The sequence below is a fragment of the Eulemur rufifrons genome, chromosome 7, assembly GCF_041146395.1.
Source record: "Eulemur rufifrons isolate Redbay chromosome 7, OSU_ERuf_1, whole genome shotgun sequence".
Lineage (NCBI taxonomy): Eukaryota > Metazoa > Chordata > Mammalia > Primates > Lemuridae > Eulemur > Eulemur rufifrons.
Genome location: NC_090989.1, coordinates 81,710,527 through 81,723,463, shown reverse-complemented (window position 1 = coordinate 81,723,463; position 12,937 = coordinate 81,710,527). Strand labels below are relative to the sequence as shown.

Sequence of the window (12,937 nt, the reverse complement as noted above, 5' to 3'; positions counted from 1 at the left end):
TGTTTTACTTTCCAAGGAACTGCCAAATTGTTTTCCTAAGAGCTGTACAATTTTGTATTCTCACCATAGTTTAGCCCTGAGAAAGCTCCAGTGTGTGTGAGAAAAGGAGGAAAAAAAAAAAAAGAAAGAAAAAAATGCAAGCCCCTGAGCAGATCTCTCAGGAACCCACCAGATAGGTCAACATGCAACCACAGTTTTTTGAGAACAAGGTCCATATTGATTCTTTTGGCACTAGCAAGCTGCCCAGAAATGTGGGCCTCCATTTTCATGGCCACTGCCTGACCAGGGAAGTGGGAGATGGTAGACAGGTTAAAATTTCACAACACTCTTTCATCAAAATTTAGCAGCTTCTTTCTTTAGGTGTTCCCTTCATTGTTGTAAATTTTTTTTTTATTAGATTCCATTGTTCTGAAGAGTTGATTCTAACATTTTTGTCAGATTAATTGTTGCTTTAATGGAGGGATGGAGTTTTAGAGTTCCCTACTCTGATATTTTTTGTGACATCAGTCCTGTTATATTTTTTTGAAGATATTGATTTCTTTTGTTTTATCAAGCAGTTAACTTGGCTCAGCTTAAACTGAAAATTTGGTCTTCCCTGTGGAGAGCAACAATTTTAATTTCAGTTCAGTTCTTTTAGCCTTACCTGGGCTGATTAGAGTTTGTTCTGTACAAATATGGTTCAAGAGTCAGCCAGAGATTTGGGTAGAGTTTATACACAAAATTTGGGACACCTCTCTGGCTCTCTTCTTTATGGGATGTCTTCTTCTCCAAATGTGGTTACCTTGATGTCCAGAGTTGGCAAGTCCATGGAGAAAGTTACTGGTGTTAGTACTTCAGGCTAGTAGGACTATGTTTCCATTATCTGATTTCTCTTAGTGGATTGAAATGTTTATATGGAAAGGCCATTACATTATGACCTTACCCGCTTGCTGAAAAAACGTGATAGCAGCACAGCTAAGAGGAATATCTGGTTCTATGATACAGCCAAAGGTCATTTGTCAAAAGATGCACCGTTATATGTTTTCTTTTTGTGAGTTGAAGTGTTTGACAAGAAAATATCCTTAAATTAAGAACTAACCCCCCCTTGCTGTGAAAACATGTTTCCTGGTCTATTAGAACCTACAGGGCCCAGATGGATATCTGCCTCAAAAATACATAATCCAGAATTCTTGTCAAAAGAAGCAATATCAACTGATTTCTTTTAGTGAATGGAAGTCTGTATTTAGTTTCCTAAATGTCATGAACTTGGGCTTCGGTTCTTTACCTTTAAAAAAATTTTATTATTATTTTTATTGTGGTAAAATACATATAAAGCTTACCATCTTAACTATTTTAAGTGCACAGTTCAGTGGTATTAAATACATTTATAATGTTGTGCAACCATCCCCATCATCCCCATCTCCATATTTTCTTTCATCTTGTAAAACTGAAACCCATTAAACAATAACTGCCCATTCTCCCTTCCCTTCAGACCCTGGAAACCACAGTTCTATTACTGATGCTTCCATGAACATGGGTGAACAAATATCTATTTGAGACCCCGCTTTCAATTCTTTTGAGTATATACCCAGAAATGGAATTGCTGCATCATATGGCAATTCTATCTTTAATTTTTTGAGGAACTACTGTATCGTTTTCCACAACTGCTGTACCATTTTACATTCCTACCAACATTGCATAAGATTCCAATTTTTCCACATCCTTGTCAACACTTGTTATTTTCTGTTTTTTTGATAGTAGCCATCCTAATGGATATGAGGTGGTATCTCTTTGTAGTTTTGATTTGCATTTCTCTAACAACCAGTGATGTTGAACATCTTTTCATATTCTTATCGGCCATTTGTTTGTCTTTTTGGAAAAATGACTATTCATGTTGTTTGCCAATTTTTGAGTTGGATTTGTGTTTTCCTTGTTGAATTTTAGTTCTTTATATGTTCTGGATATCAATTCCTTATTAGATATACAATTTACAAATTTTTTTTCTATTCTGTAAGATGCCTCACTCTATTGATAGTGCCTTTTGATGCACAAGTTTTTTAATCTTCATGAAGTCCAATTTGTTTCTTTTTTCTTTTGTTTGCTGTGCCTTTGTCTCATATCCAAGAAATCACTGCCCAATCCTGTGTCATACAGATTTCACCCTATGTTTTCTTCTAAGAGTCTTATAGTTTTAAGTCTTTAATCCAGTTTGAGTTTATTTTTGTATATGATATTAGGTAAGGGTCTAACTTCATTGCATGTGGATATCCAGTTTTCCCAGCACCATTTGTTGGATCAGTTTTTGCCTTTTACATGATTGAAAAGAGAACTACTTCAGGTGAGTTTTCAGGCACCATCTTGTAGGGAAAGTTACATGAGTATTTAGCATCTGTATTAGTCTACTAGAGGTATCATAACAAAATACTGCAGACTGGGTAGATTAAGCAACATAAATTTATTTCTCATAGTTCTGGAAGCTGGAATTCCAAATAAAGGTGTTGGCAGGTATGGTTTCTTCTGAGGCCTCTCTCCTTGGATTGAAGATGGCCATCTACTCACTGTGTTCTCACATGTTTTTTCCTCTGTGCATGTACACTTCTGTAGTCTCTTCCTCTTCTTGTAAGGATACCAGTCCCATTGGATTAGGGCATCACCCTTATGACCTCATTTAACCTTTATTACCTCTTTAAAGGCCCTATCTTTAAATACAGTCACATTGGGGGCTAGGGCTTCAGCATATTAATTTTGAGGGGACACAATTCAGTTTACAACAATATCTTCTTGGTCTACTGACAAGCTGTGCTTGTTTCTACTAGGCAGGCATGTAAAATTTAAAAATAAAAAAAAGAAATAAAAGCTCAAAATCAGCTTCTAAAGAAAATACCTGAATTGTGAGGGTCACTAGCCACTCCTGCCAGGCTGAGTGACAATCGTATATCAAATCTCTCTTTGGATTTGCTTTCCTGCTAGTGAAAACAAGAATGTGTCACATGGAAGCAGTCAACCGGCTATTTCCAACTGATTACCAGTCTCCTTTAAAAGCACAGAAATGATGATAAAAGTCAAAGCTCTCTCTAAGTAGAACAAATGTAGATGCTGTTAGCAATGAAGAATCCAGAATTCTTAGAACTTATTTTACAGAGGAAGATTGAGTTACTCTATAAATATCATAGTTTCCTTTTAGGTGATATTTCTGGATGCACATACTACCTCAGTTAGAGAATGTTCTTTGAACACTAATATTTTAGACGGTGATGTCAGGATTGTCATGCTGTAGATGTACTTAGTCATGGTACATGGAAGCTAGTTAAGTGCAGTATCTCCAGAATGGGAGGGCATTCTTGACTTACCAATCCATAGTCACTAAATTCCTAGCAAGGTGCTGCCTCACTATTCACTGATCCTCTTTCCAAGAAACTGGCTTCCACATGTTGCTAAACAGGAACTTATCTTTAATGCCAAATTCTAGAACTGCTTTAAAGATTTGTGAACCCCCGTTAGGTGGTCTTATGGGTTCACTTTCATGCCAAGTCATGGAGATCGTATTTCCCTAGCCAAAATATTGGGACTCACAGAAACATTGAGATTGAGACAATTCCGGAAAATCTAGGGTATATGGCTTAGTATATGGTAGCTATAATGACATACCTAAGATGCCTGGCAAAGAAAATGAGAACATAAAGGATTGTCTATTGGTCTGAACTATTCCTGGAGAGAAACACCTATGGAAATGGGTAGATTCTGGGTATTCTGTACATCTTAAGAACAACTTTATAAAGAAACAAGAGGATTGTGGTTCAATTAGAACCCTGATAAATTAATTAGAATACCTACAGCTTCAAGTGTACTTTTTGAAACTCATGGCTGCTATGAATTCTGTTTTTCATTCTGTTTTATAAATTTTTTTTTAGAAAACTGAAGGAATCTTTCTTTTGATTATGTTTCTAACTGAATTACTGTGTGCTATTTGTAAACCATAATTAGTTTCAAAATTTACATTTAAATATAAGTTGTACACTACCACACCGATTGGTATGAGTTTAGAATAAGAAGAGAATTATTCTAATAGTTTGGTATAATTATTCACTCCAATGCCTCATTTATTACATGGAATCCCAAATGTATCTTTAAAATGCGTGTTGGTGTACAAAGTCTTCAACTGCTTATTATTCTATCTTCAGCTCCTCTTATCTACAGCACATCTCATTCATTACGACACAGTTTTAATTTCCATGGCCACTGTGGCTTTTCTGTGATTTCTTAAAGGAAAACTGTAAGGTTGATAGGTTCAAATTTGACTTTTCTTCCTAAGTGCATTTATGCTTGCCAAGATCTTCCTGCTTCCTTACATGCTTTTGATTTTAATGGTTGATGCACTGCCAGTTGACTCAAGGACCAAACAATAACAATAATGTCAGTCCTCAGATCTGATTGTATAAATCCAGAACAGTATGCTACTTTTCTTTGTACTTAAAGAATGTATCAAGAATGGTGCCCAGGAATCAATTTAAGAACAATAGGCTGTTGAATTAAAGTATCACCATCATTAAAGAGGTATCTTTGTAATGCTTGGTATTTTTCAGCAGATGCAATAATTAGATCTATGTTCTCAGCCCACTCCTTCCGTAACTTGTAGGGCAACCTTGGGTAAGTCACCTTAATGCCTCTGAGCTTCCTCTTTTGTGAAATAAGGGGTTGGACTGGATGTTTCTCCAGGTTTCAGATTCCTAAATTTTCTGTTTAATAAAATTATTCTGTGGAACATTTAAAAATTAACCCTACTTTGATGAATGAAAATGGAACCACAGTGGTATTAAAACTCAGAAGTGATGTCAGCAAGATGGCAGAATAGGAGTTTTCCACCCTTGCCCCCCAACAGAAACATCAATTTTGACAACCACCCATAGATGAGAGTACCTTTGTGAGAGCTCACGAGTCCAACAGAGAGGTTCTAGTATCCCATTGGAGCAATAAATCTGAGAATAATTGTATTGAAGAGGATTACAAGTATCAGCATCTCAAAGAGATATCTGCATTTCTGTGTTCACTGTAGTCATTATTCATAATAGCCAAGATATGGAAATAACCTGTGTCTATTGGATGAATGGATAAAGAAAATGCAGTATAAAAAATATTGCATGATCTCAGCTATATGTGGAATCTGAAAGAAGTCCAACTCATAAAAGCAGAGAGTGGAATGGTGGTTGCCAGGGGATAAGGGGTGGGGCAGTGAAATGGGAAGATGTTGGTCACAGGGTACAAAGTTTCAGTTACACAGGATGTAGTTCTGGAGATCTAATGTACAGCATAGTGACTATAGTTACTATTAATAATATTGTATTTTATACTTGAAATTTGCTAAGGAAGTAAAGTGTTCTCACACAAATCATAGCTATGTGAGGTTATATTAAGATAAATTAATTAGCTTGTTTGTGCTAATCATTTAACAATATATACATATGGCAAACATCAGGTTGTACTCCTCAAATATACACAATTTCATATGACAAGCAAAAAAGCAAGCAAACAAACTCAGGGTTATATAATAAGTCTTTTAAGAAACTGATTTGAATTCTTAGTTCTTGATCTACACATACACAACTTTATTGGTTTTACAACTTGAATAATATGAAGATAATTTTTAGAAGCTAAAATATTTTAGACTGTTAATATTGACTTATATTTATTATGTATTACTTAAATATTTAAAAACATGAAATTAGACATATATTTTTAGGGTTATAGCTTCTACAAAAAATTGAAAAAATGATAGATTAAACATAAAACTAAAAATTTTATTTAATTAATAACCTGGATGATATTTTGCTGAAACTAAAACAGATTGTAAGTTGCATTTGATCTTGACTGTTATAAGGTGATTTCTTTAAGTTTGGCATACCTAATTAATAGTGCCATGCCATGACTCAACTGTTTAACCTATTTTCTTTATTTGTTTCATAAACTGGGAAAGTATCTGGACTTAATTAAGTGTAAGCATAAAATCTATTTATTAATCTACCTTTTTCTTTGCTTTGTACTGCTTTTAACAATTAAAGCAGTGCAACTTAGTGCCAGTGTGGTTGTAACACAAATATAGGCACCAAAGTTATGTGGCATAAATTAGTTATTCCTTTGTTCATTAGTTATTTACATGACAACACTCATATGTACCAGGCCCTGTTCTAGGTCCTGGGGATGCAGGAGTGAGTAAAAACGAAAAAGGCTCTGCCCTTATACAGCATATATCCTATTAGGAGTAATCAAAATGATTTTTAGAGTATATGCTTATATTAATTTTAGATTATTATGAAATGATAATGCAAATAAAAATGTTCCTATAGGGAACTTGTTGACCCTTGAGAATAAGTCTATGGCACATTTCTTTTCTTTCTTTTTTTTTTTTTTTGAAACAGGATCTCACTCTGTCATCCAGGCTGGAGTTTGGTGGTACAATCATAGCTGACTGTATCCTCGAACTCCTGAGTTCAAGCCATTCTTCCACATCAGCCTCCTAATTAGCTAGGACTACAGGCATGCTCCTCCACACCTAGCTAATTAAAAAAAATATTTTTAGAGATGGGGTCTCACTCTGTTGCGCGGGCTGGTGTTGAACTTCTGGTTTTAAGCAATCCTCCCACCTCAGCCTCCCAAAGTGCTGGGATTACAGGCATAATCCACCATGCTTGGCTCTATTGCACATTTTTAAAAGGTTCATGGATCCAAATTTGAGAAAGACTGCTCTCCTTAGGTCCCTCCTTTTGCAATATGAACTTTCTAACTTTTGTAATGCATTTGAAAGTAGAATAGTTTTATCAGGGCTTCATCTTTTAGTATAACTGTAATTAAGGAGTTTCATTAAGAAATTGTAGCCTGGGTCTTGCTGCCTGCCCAGCAAGCTAAATTCAGGCAGCAAGGCAAAATGAAAAGAAGTATTCTTTAGTTATTGTTTTCCTTCCATCTTAATATATTGTGGAAATTTTTCCATGTGAAAATACTCTTTTCCAACATTTTAATGGATATATCATAATATATTTCAGCAATGGCTTATCATTGGATGTTATAGAAGACACCTGCTGTCTGTTGTCTAGTAACAATTCTCCCTCTCACTCGTAATTGTATCCCACATTTCTTTGGTAAATCTACTCTTCTCAGTTTTCAGCTAGGTTTTGGGTGAGATTTCTCTAGCAAAGCCAAAATTATTGGATTTAGGTTAGACCTATAACCAATTTACTTACACAATGAAAGAAGGCATTTGTCAGGATTTCTAGGAAAAAGATCTTCATGATTTAGATTTGGTGGTGTTCAGATGTTAACCATTAAGGGGGGCAGTTAGAAGAGGAAGCTGACCCTCATATTCTTCTGAATCAAAAGATAGATTCTTGGCCGGTGCGGTGGCTCATGCCTGTAATCCTAGCACTCTGGGTGGCCAAGGCGGGTGGATCATTTGAGCTCAGGAGTTCGAGACCAGCCTGAGCAAGAGCGAAACCTCGTCTCTACTAAAAATAGAAAGAAATTATATGGACAACTAAAAATATATATATAAAAAATTAGCCAGGCATGGTGGCACATGCTGGTAGTCCCAGCTACTTGGGAGGCTGAGGCAGGAGGATTGCTTGAGCCCAGGAATTTGAGGTTGCTGTGAGCTAGGCTGATGCCATGGCACTCTAGCCTGAGCAACAGAGTGAGACTCTGTCTCAAAAAACAAACAAACAACAACAACAACAACAACAACAAGATAGATTCTGGTCACATTGTTGGAACCCAAGGAACCCAATCCTGTCTTTCTTGGAGATTTTTCAGTTACATTAGCCAATACATTTTCTTTTTGTTTAAACTCTTTTAAGTTGAGTTTTCAGCCACTCGCAAACTGAAGAACCCTAAATACAAGCATTTAGATTATTTTCAAAATTTTGGCCATTATAAATCGTACTGCATTGAATAGCCTCACTGTTAACTCTTTGGAGTATCTTTAATTATCTCTTCAGTGTTAATTCCTAGAAGCAGAAGTCATGTTAATTCTAGAGTATGATAGTTTGGTTCTTTTTTCTGTACCAGACATGGCAGAACTAATTCAGTCACAAATTGTTGTAGATTGAAAGGTTTATTAACTTGAACCAATGGTAGCAGAACATTTTTTCTTTCCAATTTAGGATCCAATCCATGATTATGCGTTGCACTTAGTTGTCATGCTTCCATAGTCTTCTTTAACCTGGAATACCCCCTCAGTCTCATTATTTTTGGAAAGTACCTGCCAGTTGTTTTGTAGCATGTTTCTCAGTTGGGTTTGCCTGTTGTTTCCTTATGAATAGATCCAGATTATGCATTTTTTATAGGAAAATTACATAAGCGATGTTGTTTCCTTCTCTGTGCATCATATCAGAGGTACCTGATGTCAGTTTCCCATTGTTGGTGATGCTAACCATTTTTCCCTTTGAAATTAGTAAGTAATATGTGAGGAGATTCTCTGACATTGTGTAAGTATCCTGTTCTTAAAGTTTTGCCCAATAGGTATAGCATCTGTTTCTGAATTCTTGTCTGAATTGATTATTTCTACCATGGTTGTATTATTTCTATGATGGTTGTATTTTCTAATTCCCCCATTCCTTTTATATTTATTCTGCAGTTAGAAGGAGCTTTTCTTACTTTATCATTCAGTCATTCATTTCTATTTCATTTATATTTACTATCAGTATGTACTTCTACATTCTTGTTTTCTTAAATGGATTCTAATTCTTTGTTATTATTTTTTAAAATAAATTTTTATTTTGGAATAATTTGGGTATACAGAAAAGTTAAAAAGATTATACATAGAGTTTCTGTATAACTCTTACCTGGTTTCCCCTAATGTTAACAGCTTACATGAACATGATATATTTGTCAAAACTAAGACATTAACTTTGGAATATTACTATTAACTAAATTAGAGATCCTATTTGTCTTTCACCAGTTTCCTCACTAATATACTTTTCCTGTTTCAGGATCCAATCCAAGATACCACATACATTTAGTCAATATATTTCCTTGGTTTCCTTTGATCTGTGATGGATTCTCAGTCTTTACTTGTTTTCATGACCTTGATAGTTTTGAAGATTACTTGTTAGGTAATCAAAGCCAGGTAGTCAAAGTCCCTCACTTTGGGTTTGTCTGATATTTTCTCATTATTAGACTCGGGTTGTGGGTTTTGGGGTTGAATGCCACAAAGGTAAGGTGCTCTCTCATTGCACTATATTAAGTGTTACATGTATTAGTCTGACTTATCATTGATAATATTAACTTCAATTACTTGGTTAAGGTAGCATCTGCCAGGTATCTTTACTAAAAATTGCTATTTTCCCCTTTCGTATTTCTAAACTTTGGAAGTTTAGTCCACACTTAAGCGGACTTAAGTTAAGCTCCATTTCTTAAAGGGGGGAATAGGGGAATATCTACATACATTGTTTGAAATTTTTCTGTGGCAAAAATTTGTCCCTTCACTCCCATTTATTTATTTATTTATTAAGTCATTTATTTGTATCAGTTTTGACTCATACACATTTATTTCATACTTTGAGTTATAATCCAATACTGCATTATTTATTTGTTGCTAAACTTGTTCAAGTTTTGGACATTTGTAGTTCTTTCAGTTTGGCTTTTAAATCTTTTACAGTCTTTGGCACGCTGTCTGGCATTACAAGAGCTCCAGGCTTTTCTTATATTTTCCCCATTCCAGCCCTAGAATAAGCTGTTTTTCCAAATATTATTTTTGATTCTCAAGTTTTTCAAGAGTTGGCTAGTGAGCCTTGTTCAGATGGCTTCTCGATTATTTTAACATGTCTCAACAATTTTTGAACAATTCTTGCTTTGTTACGTAACAAGATATTCCAGTCTTATCTAATATTTTTCTTCCCCTGCTGTGGAATCTGCTATTTTCCAGAGTCCTGGTCCATTTTATTAAAAAATAGTATTTAGAAACCAAGAATTAGACACTAGACATGAGAATTTGTGTTTTTTTGTTTGTTTGCTTGTTTTTAGAGATAGGATCTTGCTATGTCACCCAGGCTGTAGAGCAATGATGCCATCATAGCTCACTGCAGGTTTGAACTTCCGAGTTCCAATGATCCTTCTGCCTCAGCCTGCCAAGTAGCTGGGACTACAGGCATGCACCACTATATCTGACTAATTTTAAAAATTTTTTGTAGAGAATGGGGATCTTGCTATATTGCCCCAGCTGGTCTTGATCTCCTGGCCTCAAACGATCTCCTGCCTAAGCCTCCCAAAGTGCAGGGATTATAGGCATGAACCACTGCACCCAGCTGACATGCTAATTGTTACTTAGGACTCATTGCTTTTTGGTTCTTTCTACAGACTGAGCTGGGTTCATGGTTCTTCCTAGTTGTATTCCATTCAATATTTATATTATTCTTTTTCCACAGTGAGAACTCTGACTCTCAATAACTTCAATATTTACTCATTTGCTTAATCCTATAGGCCATACATGTAGATACAATTATTACAACCCTCATATCACTATGAATAACTCTATTAAATAGCATTCAATATTTGTTTGCAGTTCTTTTTGTTTTTATTTATTTATTTTAATTTTCTGGAGTCATCATTGACCATGAAATTTTTATTTGATCCTTTTTTTTTATAATCTATATTTTATTAAGACAAAAACTGACAGTGTGGTATGAAGTTTACATTTAAACAAAGTTTTCACAGAAATCTAGCACATGCCTAAAAAAGATTTTACAGTGTAGCTCTAGTTGCAACTCTAGATGATGTTAAGAACTGATGGATCTTGTGATTCAAGACAGAGCATTTTGGGTATCATTTAATTCTTAGGATTTTTTAAAAAATGTTTTTTGTTTGTTGTGTTTTACAGTGAATCATTGCCCCGGTATGAAAGTTTAATTTTCTCCTGAGACCAGGGCTTTTGAAATCATTCAACTCTTGAACTGATTCAATGAAACTTGTGCTGTCAGTGACTGAACCCTGCTACCCAAATAGTTTTAGAGTTCAAAGTTCAAAAAACAATAACAATAACAACAACAACAACAACAACAAAACCAGAGAGGCTCCAGGAGTTCTCCGCTCTAAGGGCAAGGGCCCTTGTCTTCCCTACTCTCCCATCTCCAACATTCAAAGAAAAAAAAAAAACCAAAAAAACAAAAAAACACAATAACAGAGAGGCTCCAAGAGTTCTCCGCCCTAAGAGCATGGGCCCTTGTCATCCCTACATTCCCATCTCCTGTACCACCCTCTTCCCCAACACCTCAGCCAGTGGCTTGGATGAACAAGCTATTTATAACTTCATAACTGGAAAAGAAAGGGTTGTCTTGTTTAATTTCAGGAATTAGCACCTCTAGGACAGAATGATCTGCCGATGTATACTCTCTAATACAAGACTTTCCCTCCTCAATCAGTTTCCATCTCCAAAATGGCAGCTTTGGTAACTTATGAGCTGGCTTAGTACTTTGTGGGGAACAGCAGTAAGCTAAGGCAGGGAACACCTTGGCTTATAGGTTTCAGGCATTCACAGCTTTTAAACAGTCTCTCACAGTCCTCATTTGTGGTGCCAATGACATTTTTTGAAAAGGTAAAATATTATGGACATAGAAGCAAGTTATTAGTTGTCTGTTCTTTCCATTATTTCACCATTTCCCCAATCAGGCCCCAAATTTTAACCAAAATGATCCTACTCATCTCCCTTCTCTCCCACCCAGCCCTCCCACCCCCAAATAATACACCAGTAATAGCCAGAAACTACACACATGCTACGCTGTAAAAATGCAGAGTTAACACTATTGGGAAGAAGGCTGTGGGTTGTGGAGATGCTCTTTGAAGATCTACAGTATCTTTTTGTTCTCCCACACACCCAATTCTACAAGTTTTGTCCTTCATAGAAGGCCCTTTGCTTTTCTTGACAAAGTGCAGAATGGGCTGCCTTGAAACACTTACCCCCTTCCCCTCCACTGGGATGGGTGTGCAATCTATACAGCTTGAACGGCTTTAAAGCACTTTGGGCTGGTGCAGGGCACAGAAACTATACTGGCTCTTCAAAGGACATCTTCTCAAGCCACCTCTATGGTGTCAAGACAAGTAAAACTCCTTCCCTCCCCACTTGAAACCCACAGTCAGATGTGACAGGGGCTGGTACTCAGGAGAGTTAATTCTTGTCATCTTTTTTGTCATCCTCCTCCGAGGGGTAGAAATGCCACGTCAGCCTTTCCTCATAGAAGGATATGACAACCTGTGGGCACTTGACATTGGCTTCCTTGGCAGGGACCAGGTCAGCCTCATCAGAGTTTTTCCATTTCATCAGAAACATGAGCTCTCCACTGGAGTCTGTAGCTCCAATAATCCGCTCTGGCTCCAAACCCCGAGCAAAACCTCGTAGCTTTTCTGACTCTTCTTTCTTCTTCTTTGGTTTGCTCTCTTCTCCCTTGTCTTCAGAGTCAGAATCAGCTTTGCGCTTGCCTCCCTCTAATTTATCTGTCTCATGTGCTGTTTTCTGTGACTGCAGAAACTCAGCAATGAGATCAGGGCAATCCAGGTTCTCTTCTGGCTCCCACGTGTTGTCCTCATCCGAGAAACCCTTCCACTTCAGGAGGTACTCCACTTTGCCCTTTACCACTCGACGGTCAAGAACTTTTTCCTCCACATATTCCTCTTCCTCCTCTTCTAGCACCTCCTTCACTTTCTTCTTGTTTTGTTTTTTCCCCATAGTGCCCGCCAGCTTTCTGGTGTAGAGGGTGACGCTGCTCAGAGCAGCGCCCAAAAACCCGAGAGGAATCGATGCCGCGCTACTGGAGCGTCGCGTTGGGCCAGCCGGGGGAGTGGCGCCCGGGAAAAGCAACAAGCTGGTGGCCGCGGTGGAGCCCCTCAATCTTATTTGATCCTTAAAAGGAACTTTCATCCATTCCATATGAAATATGAGAAAAATGAATGCCATCAGTGTTGTCATAAATTGAGACTC

At 36.8% G+C, this 12,937-nt stretch overlaps 1 pseudogene; it reads right to left on the bottom strand.

Annotated features, from left to right (window-relative positions):
* Window positions 1-11,724: 11,724 nt before the first annotated feature.
* Window positions 11,725-12,685, bottom strand: LOC138386460 (chromobox protein homolog 1 pseudogene; annotated as a pseudogene).
* Between the last annotated feature and the right edge of the window lie 252 nt (window positions 12,686-12,937).